Here is a 15516-nt window from a genome sequence, read left to right on the forward strand (position 1 = left end):
CCCTCTGAGGCATCAGATGTCTCTGGTGCACCCCCATCCTCCTCCTCTTCACCAAACCCACTGCTTCAAATTGTCACACCTCCTGAGGGGACAAGTGGACGATGATTCCTGTGAGAAGTGCCACCCTTGTAGTATCTCAGCTTTGTATCCCATCCTAATCTGATGGACTGTGGCCAGAGATGCATGAAATGCAAAGTAACAAGGGATAACTGTGGCTTTTATTGATGTCAAAGGCTGAAAGTGTAATAAAGCCTGGCTTTGGGTCAGTTTGATGGATTCACCAGCAACATTTCACTCCCACCAGAGCTACACATGTGTTTCTGCAGCAGCTGCTGCCAGGGCACAGCTGTGGCCAGGGTCTGCTCCCAAATCATTCCTGTCCTTCCTACAGGATCAAACCTGTGTGTTTTAGGTTGGAAATGGGGGTGTGCATTGCCATCTGTTATAGCTGGGGCAGTCCTCTTCTGTTCATTGGGCAGTTGTTTCTTCATCTCTTCCACCACCCATCCTCCCGCCAGGAGATCCCTTCTATTCATGGCCAGTGAGTATCCCTGCATGGCTGAGAAAATTCCATCATCCCGTGGGGGGATGCTCTGCCCAGGAGGAGGAGCCAAGCATTCCTACCTGGATATAATCTGACCTGGGAACAGCACAGCAGCCTTTTCCCACTGCATTCCCAGGAGAGCAGCTTTCTTCCCCCTGCATTCCCAGAGGAGCAGCTTTCTTCCCCCTGCATTCCCAGAGGAGCCCAGGCCCATCTCCCCCAGCCCTGGAGCTCCAGAGGAAAACTCCCCCCTTGTGCAGGATCCTGCTCCAGCAGAAGCACAGCTGGCACTGCAGGAGGGCTGAGCCACCCTGGGATGGGACTGCTGCCACCACCCTGATCCACGGGGTGCCAGGTCTATTCTGACTCTGTCAGTGGTTTTTGTGTACTATTGCATTTTTAATTTTAATATTCCTAGTACATAACTGTTATTCCTATTCCCATATCTTTGCCTGACAGCCCCTTATTTCAAAATTATAACAATTCATAGGGAGGGGGTTTACATTTTCCATTTCAAGGGAGGCTCCTGCCTTCCTTAGCAGACATCTGGCTTTTCAAACCAAGAACTGTCATGAACTGTTCTTGCCAAACTGCACAGGAAATCATGCTGAACTATGGCACTGCATCATTGGATTGCAGTTTTGAACAACCTACTCCATAGTTAGATTTTAGCCCTGCCCATCTTATGCACTCTTCAGAAACCAGGAACATTTGAGAAGACTATTTTCTCTTTGCTTTCCTGTTTTTGTAGTAAGTGTTGCAGTCACCTACCTGCTATTCATGGAAAGAAAAAAAAGTTCTGCTAACTGCTACATTAACTGTACTAAAAAAAGTACACCAACTGCTAAAAAAAAATCATAAAATTCAGAAATTACTTTTAGAAAATTAAGGTAACAGTTAATGTTTAACAGGTATTCCAGGATTTTGAGGTTTTCTATATTTATGCCACCATATCTATAATCCTATACAATTGAAAACATTCCTTTTTTCTTCCTATCTCTTTCACAGGTGCTTAAAGATACCTGCTGCCTTCTGGAATGAATTGCTGCTAGTCAGTCAGAAAACACATTTATAACTACCTAAATATTCTGTTTGTTAATGCATTCGTTTATTTTTAATAGGTTTTTCCTTTTCTGAATTAGCATTTTCATTTTAAAGGCTTTGCCAGCTTCTGGTGTAATGGATTGTAGAAGTAGCCTTAGCATGTGAACTGTGTTTATCCTAAATTCCTGGTGAGCAGAGGCTGAAGTGTGCTTTAGCCTTAAGGATTCTGTGTGCTCATGTGTGTACACACGTGTATGAATTTAAAAAGTAAATCACATGCACACAATTCCTTTGTTAAAGGATCTGGGAATGAGAAGGAGTTTTCGGCTGCAGTCATCACTGTCAAGAGCTCACTGCACATCCTCCTATCTGAGAGATTTTTGTGCTGTAATTTTAGCAGGTTGATGGCAACCATCAAAATGCAGGTCAAACTAGGAGCATGAGAGCTGGATCACCACCTGAGCTGTCCACATGTCTCAAACTAAAATTTGGATTATCTGTCTTCATTTAGACAAACTTAGTGATGGGCTCAAGAGGAAATTTCCCAGAGGGAACAAATACAGTCAGCACATCTGTCTTGGGGTTGATAGAATGGGAAATTTTTCTCTTGGGGTTTCAGCAATTCCCTTTGCAAGTCTCAGCTACGCCTAAGAAGCACTGAAGTGCATAAAAACATAAGTAGGAGTCTTGATCCTGTCTCTTGTGCTCATGCATCTCATCATTCTACATTCTGCAGTGAACCTGGGGACAGCAGCCCTGTGTGCTGTGCAGGAACACATGTGGTTCATGTAATTTCCTGCCCAGTTACAGTTTTCTCCAAAGCAAAGGGTTTGGTTTTTTTTTTCTGTATTTTTTGTGTGTTTATATTGCCTACCACTGCCACAAATTTACCTGGAAATGCCATTTAAGCAGAATTAATTCTGCCTGTGAATTACAACCCGCTCCCTGAACTGTACTGACAAGTTAAATTTCTTCTCATTAGGTGAATCAGGAGAGCTGCATTGTGCTCAGAGCCACTCCCTGCTTACTTGGCCTGACAATAAGGGATGCTTTTGGTTATGGGTGTCCTAGAAATAAATTCATTATGTATTTGCATGTACAGGAGGCTAAAGCCATGCAACCAGAGGATCCAGCTTTTTCTCCAGGCTTGGATAGGAAGACCCTGGAAGCCAGCACACCCTGTGGGTCAGCACCTGCCCTGTTAGAAAGGAACATTTCTGTCACATTTGCTTGCAGCCTGCTTTGCTTGCCCTTAGCTACTACACTGTGCCTTTTTTTTTTTTTCCCAGCAGAGGGAAAACTGCATTAAAAGAAATAAACAAACCAACCATGCAGATAATCCATATGCTTTACTCCATAAGTATCTAAATTACATAGTGTAGCACGTGAACAGGTATTTTTCTTCTGTGGAAAATAAGATAGAAAGATCTAGCAGAGTCTTACTAGAAGAATATTTAATAAATGGGATTATTTCCTATCAGATTTGTTACTAAGAGATCAGGATGTGATCAGCACACCTCAGACATACAAGGACTTTGAGGAAATGGCAAACATACACTAGAAAAGAGGAACTATTAAAGTTACAAGCAAGTGCCAACTTAGTAACATATAAAACTTTTTGACTGGTTGTTTAAATAGGCATAGAAAAAACATAGAAAGCATGTAACAAAGTGTTCTGGGAGTGGTTCAGACTAATAGCCATTTCCAAGCCTGCAAACACACAGGAATTGTATACCTAATGCTTTATTATACCTTAGTTTATTAATTCTTTTTTCAGAAATCTCCTGTTGGCAGTCATTCTCTCACCACATAAATGTTTTCTCAGGAAAAAAAAAATTATATCTGGGTATTGTTTCCTTAGAAATGTATTTGAAAGCCACTCAATTTGCAGAAGAGGTAAAATTCTCCTTTCAAAGGACTCCATGATTCATCAGTGTGTAAACTTCAACACCTGCAAACACAAAACGTCCTGCAGGTAAAAAGTTCAGGTAGATATGGAACATGAAATCTCACACATAGGAGGCTCCCACAGTTCAGAAAGTGTACTTTCACACTGGAGAGCAATCAGAATGAATTTTTTTATTGCTGTAGGTTCCTTCTGATAGCTCTGTGATGTTTAAGATAATAAAATTCAGACCTACCAGAAGTCAAAATCCAAAGAGCACCAAATAAGGTATTGCTTACTTAAGCACTGTACAACTGAAGCACAGAAATAATCTTTACACTGAGGCATTGCATCAGGCAAGGCAAGCACCCCCAATTGTTAGAGGCTGGGGAAGCTGCAGGAACTTGTCTCAGGTGGTTCTGTCATGTAGAAAAGAGGGAAAGTCCAGAAAGGGAAGTCAGAGTACAGAAAAATACGAAGTGAGAGTTCTTGCTGATGGCACCTTGTGTCTTGGCTGAACACTTCAGCCTGTGCTTCATCCCCCAGACTCTGCAGCAGGTGGAGGAGTCACAAACTTCCTCGGGAGGGGCAGAAAGCAGCTCTTGGAGACTTTTTTCCTCCAGCCCCTTTTGAGTGCATGGCAGACACACAAGAAAAGGAGCTGTGAATCATTCCTCTCAGCCAGATGCCTCCACTCCCAAACCCCGGGGTAGAAATTATCCCCCCTGGACTGGCTGCTGTCCCCTGTCCCTGCTGCCTCCCTGGCACTGCCTGCCAGATTGGTGGGCAGAGGAGTTTCCTGGGGAGGGCAGCTGGGTGGACACTGCTGATGCCTGTCCAGGCTGCAGCAGGCGCCTTCAGTCCTGCCAGCACAAAGTAAACGTACACTCCCATGTGTGTTTTCTCCCTCAGTCCTCTGTTGGAGAGGAGAGATAAATATAATTATTCATAAATAATACAGCCAGGATGAGAACAGTCCTCTCTGCTAGCCGGACAATGCCCCTGCCTACGGATGGGTCCAGGGGTCAAGTGGACTGTTCCATCTCACCCCCAAAAGATGTATAGTTCACCCTGCACCTGTAATCCTCCCCTAAAACATCAAGTGTCTGTAACCCCATTGGCCTGAGCCTTGTTCCAGCCCACCTTGAAGCCCCCTGATAAGGGGCTCCAAAGGGCCAGACACCCTCTTGGATCTTCCACTCCTCTTGGAACTTCCTCTGTCCTAGAGCATCCTCTTGTCTCCCCCCTCCCTCCTCCTCTCAAGCCTGGCCACATGCTGCATCTGGCAGCTCCAAGCAGGACCTTTCTCCATCCCTAATAAACCTGATATCCCAAGAGCAGCCTTCAGAGATCTCCCATCTCCATTCATCTACACCATCCTGGAGCAGACAGAGCTCTCTCCAGTCCTCCCAGATGCAGGGTGAGGTTTGAACTCATAATGACACCTGTGGCTCATAACATTGCTCAGAAGACTGAGAACCATCAGAAATATCTCAAAAAAAAAAAAGAAAAAAAAATTAGGAAACTTGCAGTGATCACCCTGTCTCTTAAATGACTCATTAGGAGGAGAGAAAGAGGCAATGTACTTTTCTAATGACTCAGGAGCACAAGGTACCTGCAAACCTGCCTGCTGCTGCTTCCCACACTCCCAGCTTCATGGGCTGGTGGCAGCAAGGACTTTGCCACCCTGTTTGGGCACCTATGCTGGCACCAGAAGTGCAGCCCTGTCCTGGAGCATGCCCAAGGCAGAGCACAAACACAGCTGCCTCCCTCTGCTGCAAATCTCACTTATGTGTGCTGGGAATTTTGGCTGGAGCTGAATCATTGAGGCAAGGAGCAGCAGCTCAGTCTGAGAGCAGCTCTCCTGCTCTCCCTGCTGCTGCCCTGGTACTACAAATTCAGCTTGGATTGCTTTGTTCTGCTCGCATTGGGGATAACTCTTTGGGGCCCTGCAGGCTCATCCTGCCTGCTCTCTGCAGGTGAATGCTGCATCCATATTTATTAATAAATATTATGTGTAAGCAGGTATTTCCATTTCCTTTCTGGGACTGTATGGATTTTTTTTGGTTTTGGGTTTTTGGTTTGTGGTTTGTTTTTTTTTTTTTTTTTTGTTTAGTTGGGTTTTTTTGGGTGTTTTTTTTTTTTTTTGTGTAAGCTGGTAACTACTGCTAAACAGAGCTCTGAGAAGCTGCATAAGGTGGTGCTGCTGGATTTCATCACAGGGTACACTCAGTTGTTTTTCTTTTGCAGGAAGAACATTGACAGACTTGATCAGAGATTCTATTGGTTTTAGGGAGTTCTTAAATGGAGATGCAGATTAAGACATTGTTTTCTCTGAAGCAGTCAAAAAGTTTTATATGTTGCTAAGTTGCATGAAGCAGAGGTAATCAATATGCTTTTAGAGAATGTTTGATATCACCAGATAAGCAGTAGTCACTATCATAAATACTGCTGAGACACTATAGTTACACCAGAGGTCAATTAATTTACTAACTATTCTTGTGAATTTAACCATAGCCAATTTATTTACAGTTCCTAATTACAAAATCTGCTAATTCATTGCTTTGGCCAATTTCTAATAAATTGAGTGATTGTGTGAGGAAAAAGGATGCACATCCCTCTAAGTCAGTTTTAGGAACGAGCACAATGGTGGGATCTGAGATCCTCTGCTTGGGTTTGCAAAAAGAAAAGCAGGCAATTAATATTATTTACTTATTACAAGAATGTGATTCCTTGGGTGACACCAGAAAACACCCTGCATCTACAGGGTAACATCCAGTGAAGGACTTGAAAGAAAATAAGAAATGACACACCTTGGAAATGACTTTTCTGTTCTCCACAGCTCATCTACCTGTCAGAGGTAGGGAATTGTGTCTGTGACTGATTTCTGCTGGTGGAACTCAGGGCTGGGGCTGCTGCAGGGAGAGGAGGGCTGGCAGAAGGGTTGTTCAGCTCCCAAAGCCCTGCACTGAATTTGCTTCTCAGGAGGAGTGCTGAGGGTTTTGGGAGTCCAGTGAAGTCAATTATCTAGGAGAAAAATGAAATTGTGCTCATGGCTTCCATGCACTTTGTCCTGTACAGGATTTGCAGTGGAGAAAAACCTTTATTTCTTTTTGGATGCTTCTGTAGATTCCCAGTGCTGTTTTACCTGATAGACAGTGAGAGGGAATGTCAAATTGCTCTGTTCTAGTTATAGCAAAGCTTTTTGATGTTTTGTTTTGTTTGGTTGGTTTTTTTATGTTTGTTTTTGTTATTGGCTGGAGTTTGATGTCTCTAAGTGGATTATTTATTCCTGCTGGTGTTTCTACCACACTTTTTTGCTCTCCCAGACCAAACCTTTGCTGTTTTGATGTCTACACTAATGATCTCCACTCATCTCCCCATATGCCTGTAATGGCAGCTCTGCTTCTAAAATCCCATCCAAGCTGCAGCCAGGCTTTGTGATCTGTAACAAATCCTTGTTCTCCAAAGGCAGTATTATGTTCAGCTTGTTGTTATCTCTTATACAAGCTTTGATCTAACCTCAAATGATACCAGCAATCCATGAGCTATATCCAAGCCACTCTTTTATGGAGCTGGCAATTAAGGGGACATTAAGTTAATACCACTGTAAGTTCATTTTAAAACCTATTGCATAAAAATTTTTTATAGAAGTGGTGAAGGGCACAGAGAAAACTTGATAGCACCAATGACACTTTAGAGTAGAAATCTGTTTCAAGTGCTTTAAACTACATGAGCAAAGTTCAAGTCTTCACATAAAGTCCCATTCACTGCCTGGGTCACTCATTGTGCAACACCAATCCTTCCCTTCCAAAAGTCACAGGGAGTCCAAAACCTGAAAAGAGAGTCTGGGCAAATCAACAGGAGCTGCTAAACTAGGAATGGAACTCAGTCAATTTAACATGCCCTCAGAAAGAGCAGGAGGTAAGTCTGGCACACAGGGACAGTCAGAGACTGAAATGTGCAGGATGAGTCCAGGAGAGGTGACACAGGAATTTCTCCCAATTCCCAGAGCTCAGGCAGCTCTGCCATGGCTGCTCCCTGCTGTCACCTGTACCACTTCTTGGGCTCTTTACATGACTTTTGGACAAAAATCTTGCAGACATCTGCTGGCAGCTATTTGGACAGCATTGAAAGCACCACGTGTCCTGCCCAGCAAGGTCTTCCTCCCTCATCAAGATGGGATGAAGGAGATCCAGAGGTTTGAGGAGTGCCTGGAGCCCTTCTTCTGGACCTCCCCTACTGACATTATATTGGATCTGAAAGTGTCAGTCAAACAAAAGTTCCTGGAAGATTTATTTAATTTAAGCTTCTTGAAAACATCTCAGGGCTTCTTTAATTTGAAAGCAAATACAGACATATATATATTTTTTAAAGTCCTTATTACTGCAGTCAGTGACTATGTTTTATCCCATAGTTCTTACAATAAACTCTTTTCAAAGGCAAATGAGTCATGAAGATAAATTAGAGAGAAAGGGAAAGACTTCATGTCTGTCTTGACATTGGCATTTGAACAAATGCACATCATTAAAGACAAAAAAATAGAGCTAAAGAGATTAAAACCTAGTTACCAGCATAATCTTTTTTGTCACACATGCTAACTTTAACTCAAATTGCCTCTATTTATTTTGTTAGCAGGAGATGTATCTGCAGCTATGTTTCTTTCACATCTTATGAAAAAGATACCCACTCCCACACAGAGGAATTGTACATTTTGAAAGGCAACAATTGTATTTTGTGATCATTTTGCCTTCAGAAGATGTTTGTCAAGAGGTAGTCTGAAATCTGTTGTTGCCACTGTAATGGAACTCGACTAGCTATGAAATTGTACAGACATCTAAAAATCATTGTTTTCTTTCAGAGAGGCTGTGTGTGGGGGAAGGCTGACTCTGGAGAAAAAAATGGGCTTGTTGCACTTCACCTGCTACTTCCTGGAGCATTGTGTTCCTGTCTTCCAACATCAGGAACAAAGCTCTCCTCACTCTGAACCAAACTGCTTCTCTGTGTGAGACCTGCCTGGGCACATCTGGCTTCTGGTACCTGGAATTTGTGCTGTGTTTCAGCCACTGATGAAGCCTGCCTATTGCTCATCAGTAGGATGCTCAAATTTAGAAGAAAATTGAAACATTTTCTTCATTTGAAAGTATCTGAAAATTCTGAGACATACAAACAGGAGCGTTTGATGCTGTTAAAAGATCCACAAGGGTTTTAGTCAGACTGCACAACCATGCAGAGAAGTTACTTTAAAAAGCTGAACGAGGTAATTCAGTCTCCTTCTCAAACTATCTTCTGAATCTTTGTACCCTACATGCCTAATTCTGTGGTATTACCCAATGAAATAAAGAGTTGGAAATATTTTGCAAAATGAAATTATTGATGCTGTCCTAGCAATGAAAGAAAACATTTACCTAATTCTTTGGTGGCTAAAAAGAACTTAAAATTTTATTCCACATATCTTTTGGCATCTTGAGGCAGTGAAATTTCATCCAGTGGGTACATAACAGGTTTCTCTGGGGGAACAGAAAGTTTCACTGCATGCAGCTGAGGGCACTGCTCTTGAGGGAGCAAGACTCATGATTGTGTTTTGTTTTTTCTATTCCCCAGTGTAGAGGAGCACTTTGAAATTTGAATTAATGCTTTAAACATGTTCTAGTAGATTAATCTAGGGGCATTGAAGTCATAGTAGCTGACCTTTTCTTCATGGCTTTCAGGAAACTCCTGACATGCAGTTGCCTGTTTTCTCCACTGCAGAATCACAGAATGGGTCAGGCTGGAAGGGACCACTATGGGTCATCTGGTCCCACCTCCCTGCTCCAGCAGGGTCATCCCACAGCACATGGCACAGGATTGTGTCCACAGAGTTCTGGAATATCTCCAGTGAAGGAGACTCCAACTCTTCTCTGGACAATCAGTTCCAGTGCTTGGTCACTGCACAGGAAAGAAATTCTTCCTCATATTCACATGAAATTTCTTTCATTTTCTTCATTGCCTCCTGTCCTTGGCACCACCAAGAAGAGCCTGGATCTGTCTTCATGACACCCTCCTTGCAATATTTGTATCCCTACTTCGAAGTTCCCTCAAATGCAGTGCAGTGACATAATGATGCCTTCTGCATCCAGAGCAGGAACTGAGAGCTTTGGAGCTCTGCAGGGGATGGAGGGCATGAGGAGGTCCTGTATCAATCAGGGACTGAAGAGCAGGAGCTCTGCCAGTGCTGGGGGCTGACTCAGAGCATCCCACTCCCCTCATGCCCTTCCATATCCCACTGCCACTGTCTTGCACTCAGGACAGGCACTGCACCAGGAGGTTCGTGGGATGCTCTGTGAATGAGTGAGAGAGAAACACGGGTCAAGGAGAGGGTGGACACTGAATTTTTGTTGTCTGTGTTTATGTATCAGAAGATTCATGGTTTTGATTATAAGGCAAAATGAACCAACCAAATGCTAATAGCCATGAATGATGGTAATTTACTTCAAGGTGCTTATTCATTGATTAGAGTTCAGCAGAGTGCCTGAAAAAGAGCTGGTCAGGAAGCATGAGATCACTAGCACTGCTGAAAATGTGCCAGTAGAAATGAACACTGATGAATAAATATGACACAGCCATCTTTGTGTACAAACCCATTTTTCATACCAGTGAAGACTGTTCTGCAACATCAGACTGGTGATGCTTTTCAGATGGTTTTGAATACACATCTAAAGAAGAAAATTACATTGAAAAACTAAGACGATACATCCTAGTGTTATAAATGAGAATTTATTCAGCCAGATTAAAAATAAAAAAGTATTTTTATTAGTGGTCAAATTCTATCTAGCCAGCCACGGAAAAAGACAGTGCCGAGCCCGGGCATCGACCCTGGTTGTGCCACAAGGAGTCAGCCTCAGCAGAGGTTTTCCTCTATGCCCACACCCCTCCATCCTGGCACAAGTGGGTTTTATAGGGAAAATTCCGCCTGAGGCCAAGATTTCAGCAATCAGTCTTTTCTTGTATTCAGAGTCCATAGGTTAATAAGATTTTCTTTTTTGGTGATGAGGAGGAATAATTCAGTGTCCGTAGTAGGTGAATCCCTGATGAGATTTTACGGGAAGGCTGCATTCACATGGATCTGTCTGAGGATTTCCATGAGATCCATCTTGGGCCGTTTAGGAGATGATCAGCACCCGATGATCAACACCTTGATTCCCGATGATCAACACCTGGAGTCCCGATCATCAACACCTGGAGTCTCGATGGTCAACACCTGGAGTCCCAATGGTCAGCACCTTGAGTCCAGCCATGGCCCATCTCCTGGCTGAGCCACATCCTTTTACTTGTAAATCAGTTTCCAATATACACCCAGTCTTGCCTGCAAGGGAGGGGGGAACTAATACAATGGGCATAATCTAACAAGTATCCAATATTGCATATTTCATACAAGGAATGGCGCGAATTATATTTACTACACATAACACTAGTCTATAAAAACAAAGGTTAATACTCAACAATGGCATCCACAGTTTACCAATTTGATTCTAACCAATTTTTGCCAACATGCTGAACAATCTGTTTGTGAATCCTCAGCTGGGACCATTCCAGTGGATATAGATAACTCTGTAGTTAGGGGACCAGAGAGAGGTGAAAGGATTGTAGGAATATTCCCTGAGTGACTCACTGAGGGCATGGTATCATGATGTTTTGCCTTCAAGACCTACTCTGCAGTGCCATGGTTTTAATGCTTCTTGAAATGCCTCCAACAGGAGAAGTTCCAAAACACAAAAGTACCCTGAGCACCCTGTGATGGAACAGGGGCAGCAAGCACAGCCTGGAGCCACAGGCAGTGCCAGCACAATATAAGGAAAAAAGGATTTACTCTGAGGTTGGTCAGACCCTGAAGCCCACAGAGCTCAGGGTTTTTCCATCCTTCAGTACATTCAACCTACACAAGCCCTGGATCTGCTTTGGGCAGAAGGCTGGGTTGCCCCTTCCTTGCTGTTAGTGAATACATGTTTTCTCTCCTTCCTCTTGCACAATACCCTTGGAGACAATGATCTGCTGCTGTTTGTTTGGAATTTGTTTCAGAGGAAAATACTCTAAAGCTTGGAACATTTTATGGAACATTTTTTCTTCTACTTATGTTTTTTTTCCTACTTATGCAACACTGTCCAAATGTCATGTGCTACATGGTATTTTATGATATCTGTTACAGATAAAGGCCTTGGGCAGGGAGAGGAGAAAGGGAAGGGGAAGAAAACCACCATCTATAAAAATTATTAGCCATATAAATTATCTATTGACCCTAAATTTAGCCTAAGATTTTCTAAGATACTGTTCCAAAATAGAAAATTGTTATTAGAAAATACAGTATCACCTACAGCTGAGTTCTGAAGTTGGTCCCCACCACATTCCTCACAAAAGGGCTGCAAACAGAGCTACTGAGTCTGATGTCTGGGAGAGTTTATTTTTCACATTTTTCACATTTCAGCTTGATGCAACCCACACTGCCAACCTTATAATTACCAGAATTAAAATGCATGTGAATGCAAATTTCTGTGATTTAGGCTTTGCAAAAGGCTCTGGTGCTCCCTGGAAAGCTCATCTTTGTGCGTGCAGAGTAGAGTGCTAATCAACACACATGATGAGTTAATGGCAAAAATTTCAGCTGACAGTAACACTGAAGATGACAGGTTTTAGGGTACTTTAGAGGAGCTCTATTGGTATCATTAAGACACAAGAATTGCATGACTTTAGAGGTGGCTAAGTGGTGGTAATTATGACCTTGGTAATGGCAATCAGTCTTCCAGGAATAATACACTCTTCACTTAGACCACTTAGGTTCTATTTACCTTTCAAAATACACTCATAAAACAAATAAGTAACTAAAAAACCTGTACTATATATATTTCTCTACAACAGATAATAGATTTTATTTTTATAATACCATTTTTTTTTAATGCAAGAGATTTTCCTTATGTTTGTGTTCTAATTTTTGGATGCATTGGCAAAATAAGTAACATTGAAATCAGGAAGGAATGTAAAATATCTGTGTCTTTCACAATTATGACCGATTCTACTCTTCATTTGGGGTATTGAGCAGACACAAAATAATAGTGACTCTGGATGGCATGACCTGAGAAGTTTGACTTCCTCACATCAGTAGCTGGAAAACTGAAAGCAAAACACTGGTAGTACAATAAAGGACTTGGTCATATCACTTACTTTTGGATTATTTTCTTCATTTTTTTGATCAACAAATTAATCCATTTTTGCCCATTCTTGGGGCTACCCAATAATATTTTTTGTTGCTGACATAGACATGATCTCAAGTGAAAGCTTTGTTCTTGATATTCCACTGTATTTCTCAGCAGCTTTCAGGTTTTTTTTTCCCAGCAAATTTGAAAGTCTATGTCTGTGACTTTCTATACCTTCACATTTATGATCATGCACGTTCTGCAGGCTCAGCAAATTATTGCTACAAATCAATCACTGAGGCAGACATAAATCAACTAGAGAGATTGCTAGGAAATTGTTTCAGCAGCAGAAGCTTCCTGTATTCATCCTCCAGTGTTGTTCCCTTGTTCTTTGTACTGCATTACATAGAGGGCCCAGTGGTGAGCATTTCCTTCTTAATCAACTCTTCTTTCTGAGCAACAACTGATTTATTTCCAAATAAAATTTTATCTGTTTGGAATTTCCTTTAATGTGAGGTTGGGCACGATATGGAAACACAGGGCACCAGGAATATTTCTCTGCCTGCTCTGGGGTGTCCTGACCCCCAGGGGAGCACTGACTTTGACCCTCATTTATAGGGAAAACTCCCAAAGCCTCAAGGTAGACTAGAAACCACAAAAATGTGAAATAGATTGTAGAGATTGTAGAGAGTAGTGTAGTATGTCACATGGGTGAGAAATTTAGGTTTTAGGATTTTTAGAATGTTATAGATGCATTCAAGATGGAGGATATAGGGTGTTGTCTTGAGTTCCTTTCTTCTTTCTTCTTCCTCTTTCTTCTTGGGTTTAGGTGGTATCTTGTAATTGGGCAGAAAAATCCACATTGCAGGTCTTTAGGGGTCGGTTATTGGGTTAGAAAGGAAAATAATTTAGGTGTCACTTCTTAATTGGGTAGCTTAGTTTTTTATTAGAACTTAAAAGCATTGTAACAAGAGATTATTGGCCATTTTTGTGCTGTTTTTCCTGCATACAGAGTCTGGTGCAGACAGTGTGCTGAAGTTTTGATAAGATAACAATAAACAGAAGCTGAAGACCAAAAAAGTTCAATGTGTCTCTTGTTCCTGACACAGAACTGCTCCAGGAGGGTTTCCCCTGCCAGGGGATCCCCCAGGGAGTTGCTCAACTTGGGGCCTGCAAACTTACAGCATCTCTTTATTTTCTGTTGATTTCTGACACATTTCAGAACTTTTTTTAAAGGCATGGTCATCGCATTTAGAAGAGGAGGATCACCCTCAATATGACACATCACCTTCTTCCTTCCCTACTTCTTGTATTTTCAGCAAGTCTATTGGGTTTACTTTGTTTTTCTCAAGCAAGGCTTCAGGGTTGATTTTTTTTCTTGCAGTTCTGGGTTGAGAGAGAATTATTCTGAGTGCTCTTATTGATGCCAAGGACTAAGCAGTCACATGGCTCTGACAGGCATTACTACCTCTGGAATCTGTCAAAGCCTGAGGAAACCCTTGGTAACCCCTCAGGAATTATTTCAGTCTTTACTACAGTGGTTGAGCCAACAATTTGGATAACTCATCTCTCATCTTTAGAGCTGGTCTGGGTAGAACCACTGCAGTCTCCACTGCCCTTCAGCAAGGCTCTTACGGCTCCTTTTAGCACTGGAGATTTGTTGGCAAGCTTATCTATCAGCAAGTTATCTAGATGCACACAAGTTTCCTGCTGTTATCACAAAGGATGTTTTTGTTGCTTTCCTCCAAACTTGGCTTCTAAATGATGAGGGAGGCGTCCCTGGGTGAAGTTTTTATTTGTCAGATTCCCTGTGACCTGCCCACTGGAGCCAGCAGAGCTGTGGGAGTGCGTGTCCTTATCTCCCTTGAGAAACACAGACTTTTTTCTCTGTTGAGCACAAAGTGGGTGGTGCTACATTAGGTTTTCTCTTTCAGAATCCATACCACTCTCGAAACCTTGGTCTCTTCCCGTTGTGCCCCCTTTACCCTGGCATGGAGCAGCAGCAATTGAGTGATAATGAGCTTCTGTGTCAGCAGATGATCTCCCAGAGCAGCAGGGATCTGCTGTTCTGCCTCGCTACAGTGTCTGGCACTTCTGTGCCTGCAGATATTGCAACACACTTACTGAGCTCCACACTTATACTTTGTAAAGTACCTGCTCTTACTGGTGCCTAAGATCCATTATTCTGTCTCCCACACGGTTGCTTAGTGATTTATTGATGTTTCTGCATTCAGTCACTGCTGTCATAGGAGCACAGAATGGTTTGGGTTGGAAAGGACCATTAAAGCTCAGCCAGTCCACTTGCCCTGCAACAAGCAGGGACATTTTCAACTGGACCACGTTGCTGGGAGCAGCCTGACCTTGAGTGTTTCCAGGGGTTTGTCATCTATTACATCTCTGAGCAACCTGTTGCAGGGTTTCACCATCCTCACTGTGAAAAATTCTTCTTTATAGCAAACCTAAATCAGCTCTCTTTTAGTCTAAACCTGTTATTCCTTGTCCTATTGTAACAGGCCCTGCTATAATGTCTGTCCCCATCTTTCTCATAGTCCCCTTTTAAGTACTGAAAGCCCTCAATAAGGTCTCTCCAGAGGCTTTTCTTCTCCAGGCTGAACCATCACAGCTGTTCCCCATGGGAGAGGTGCTCCAAATATTTTTGTATCCCTCCTCTGGTTCACACCAACAGGTCTACATCTCACTTGGACAATTAACCAAAACAAAAAGTCCTATATTTTCCCTATAGAAGAGAAAACCAACTAATTTCAAAGAATAACAGCCAAAAAGTATCACAGTCATTGATTCATTGGTCATACCCAGACTTGGAATATGATTGCAGAACTGGGCAACTGTCAGAACTTACACCAATATTTAACATG

This window comes from Lonchura striata, chromosome 1 (genome assembly GCF_050655825.1).
Source record: "Lonchura striata isolate lonStrDom1 chromosome 1, ASM5065582v1, whole genome shotgun sequence".
Classification (NCBI taxonomy): Eukaryota; Metazoa; Chordata; class Aves; order Passeriformes; family Estrildidae; genus Lonchura; species Lonchura striata.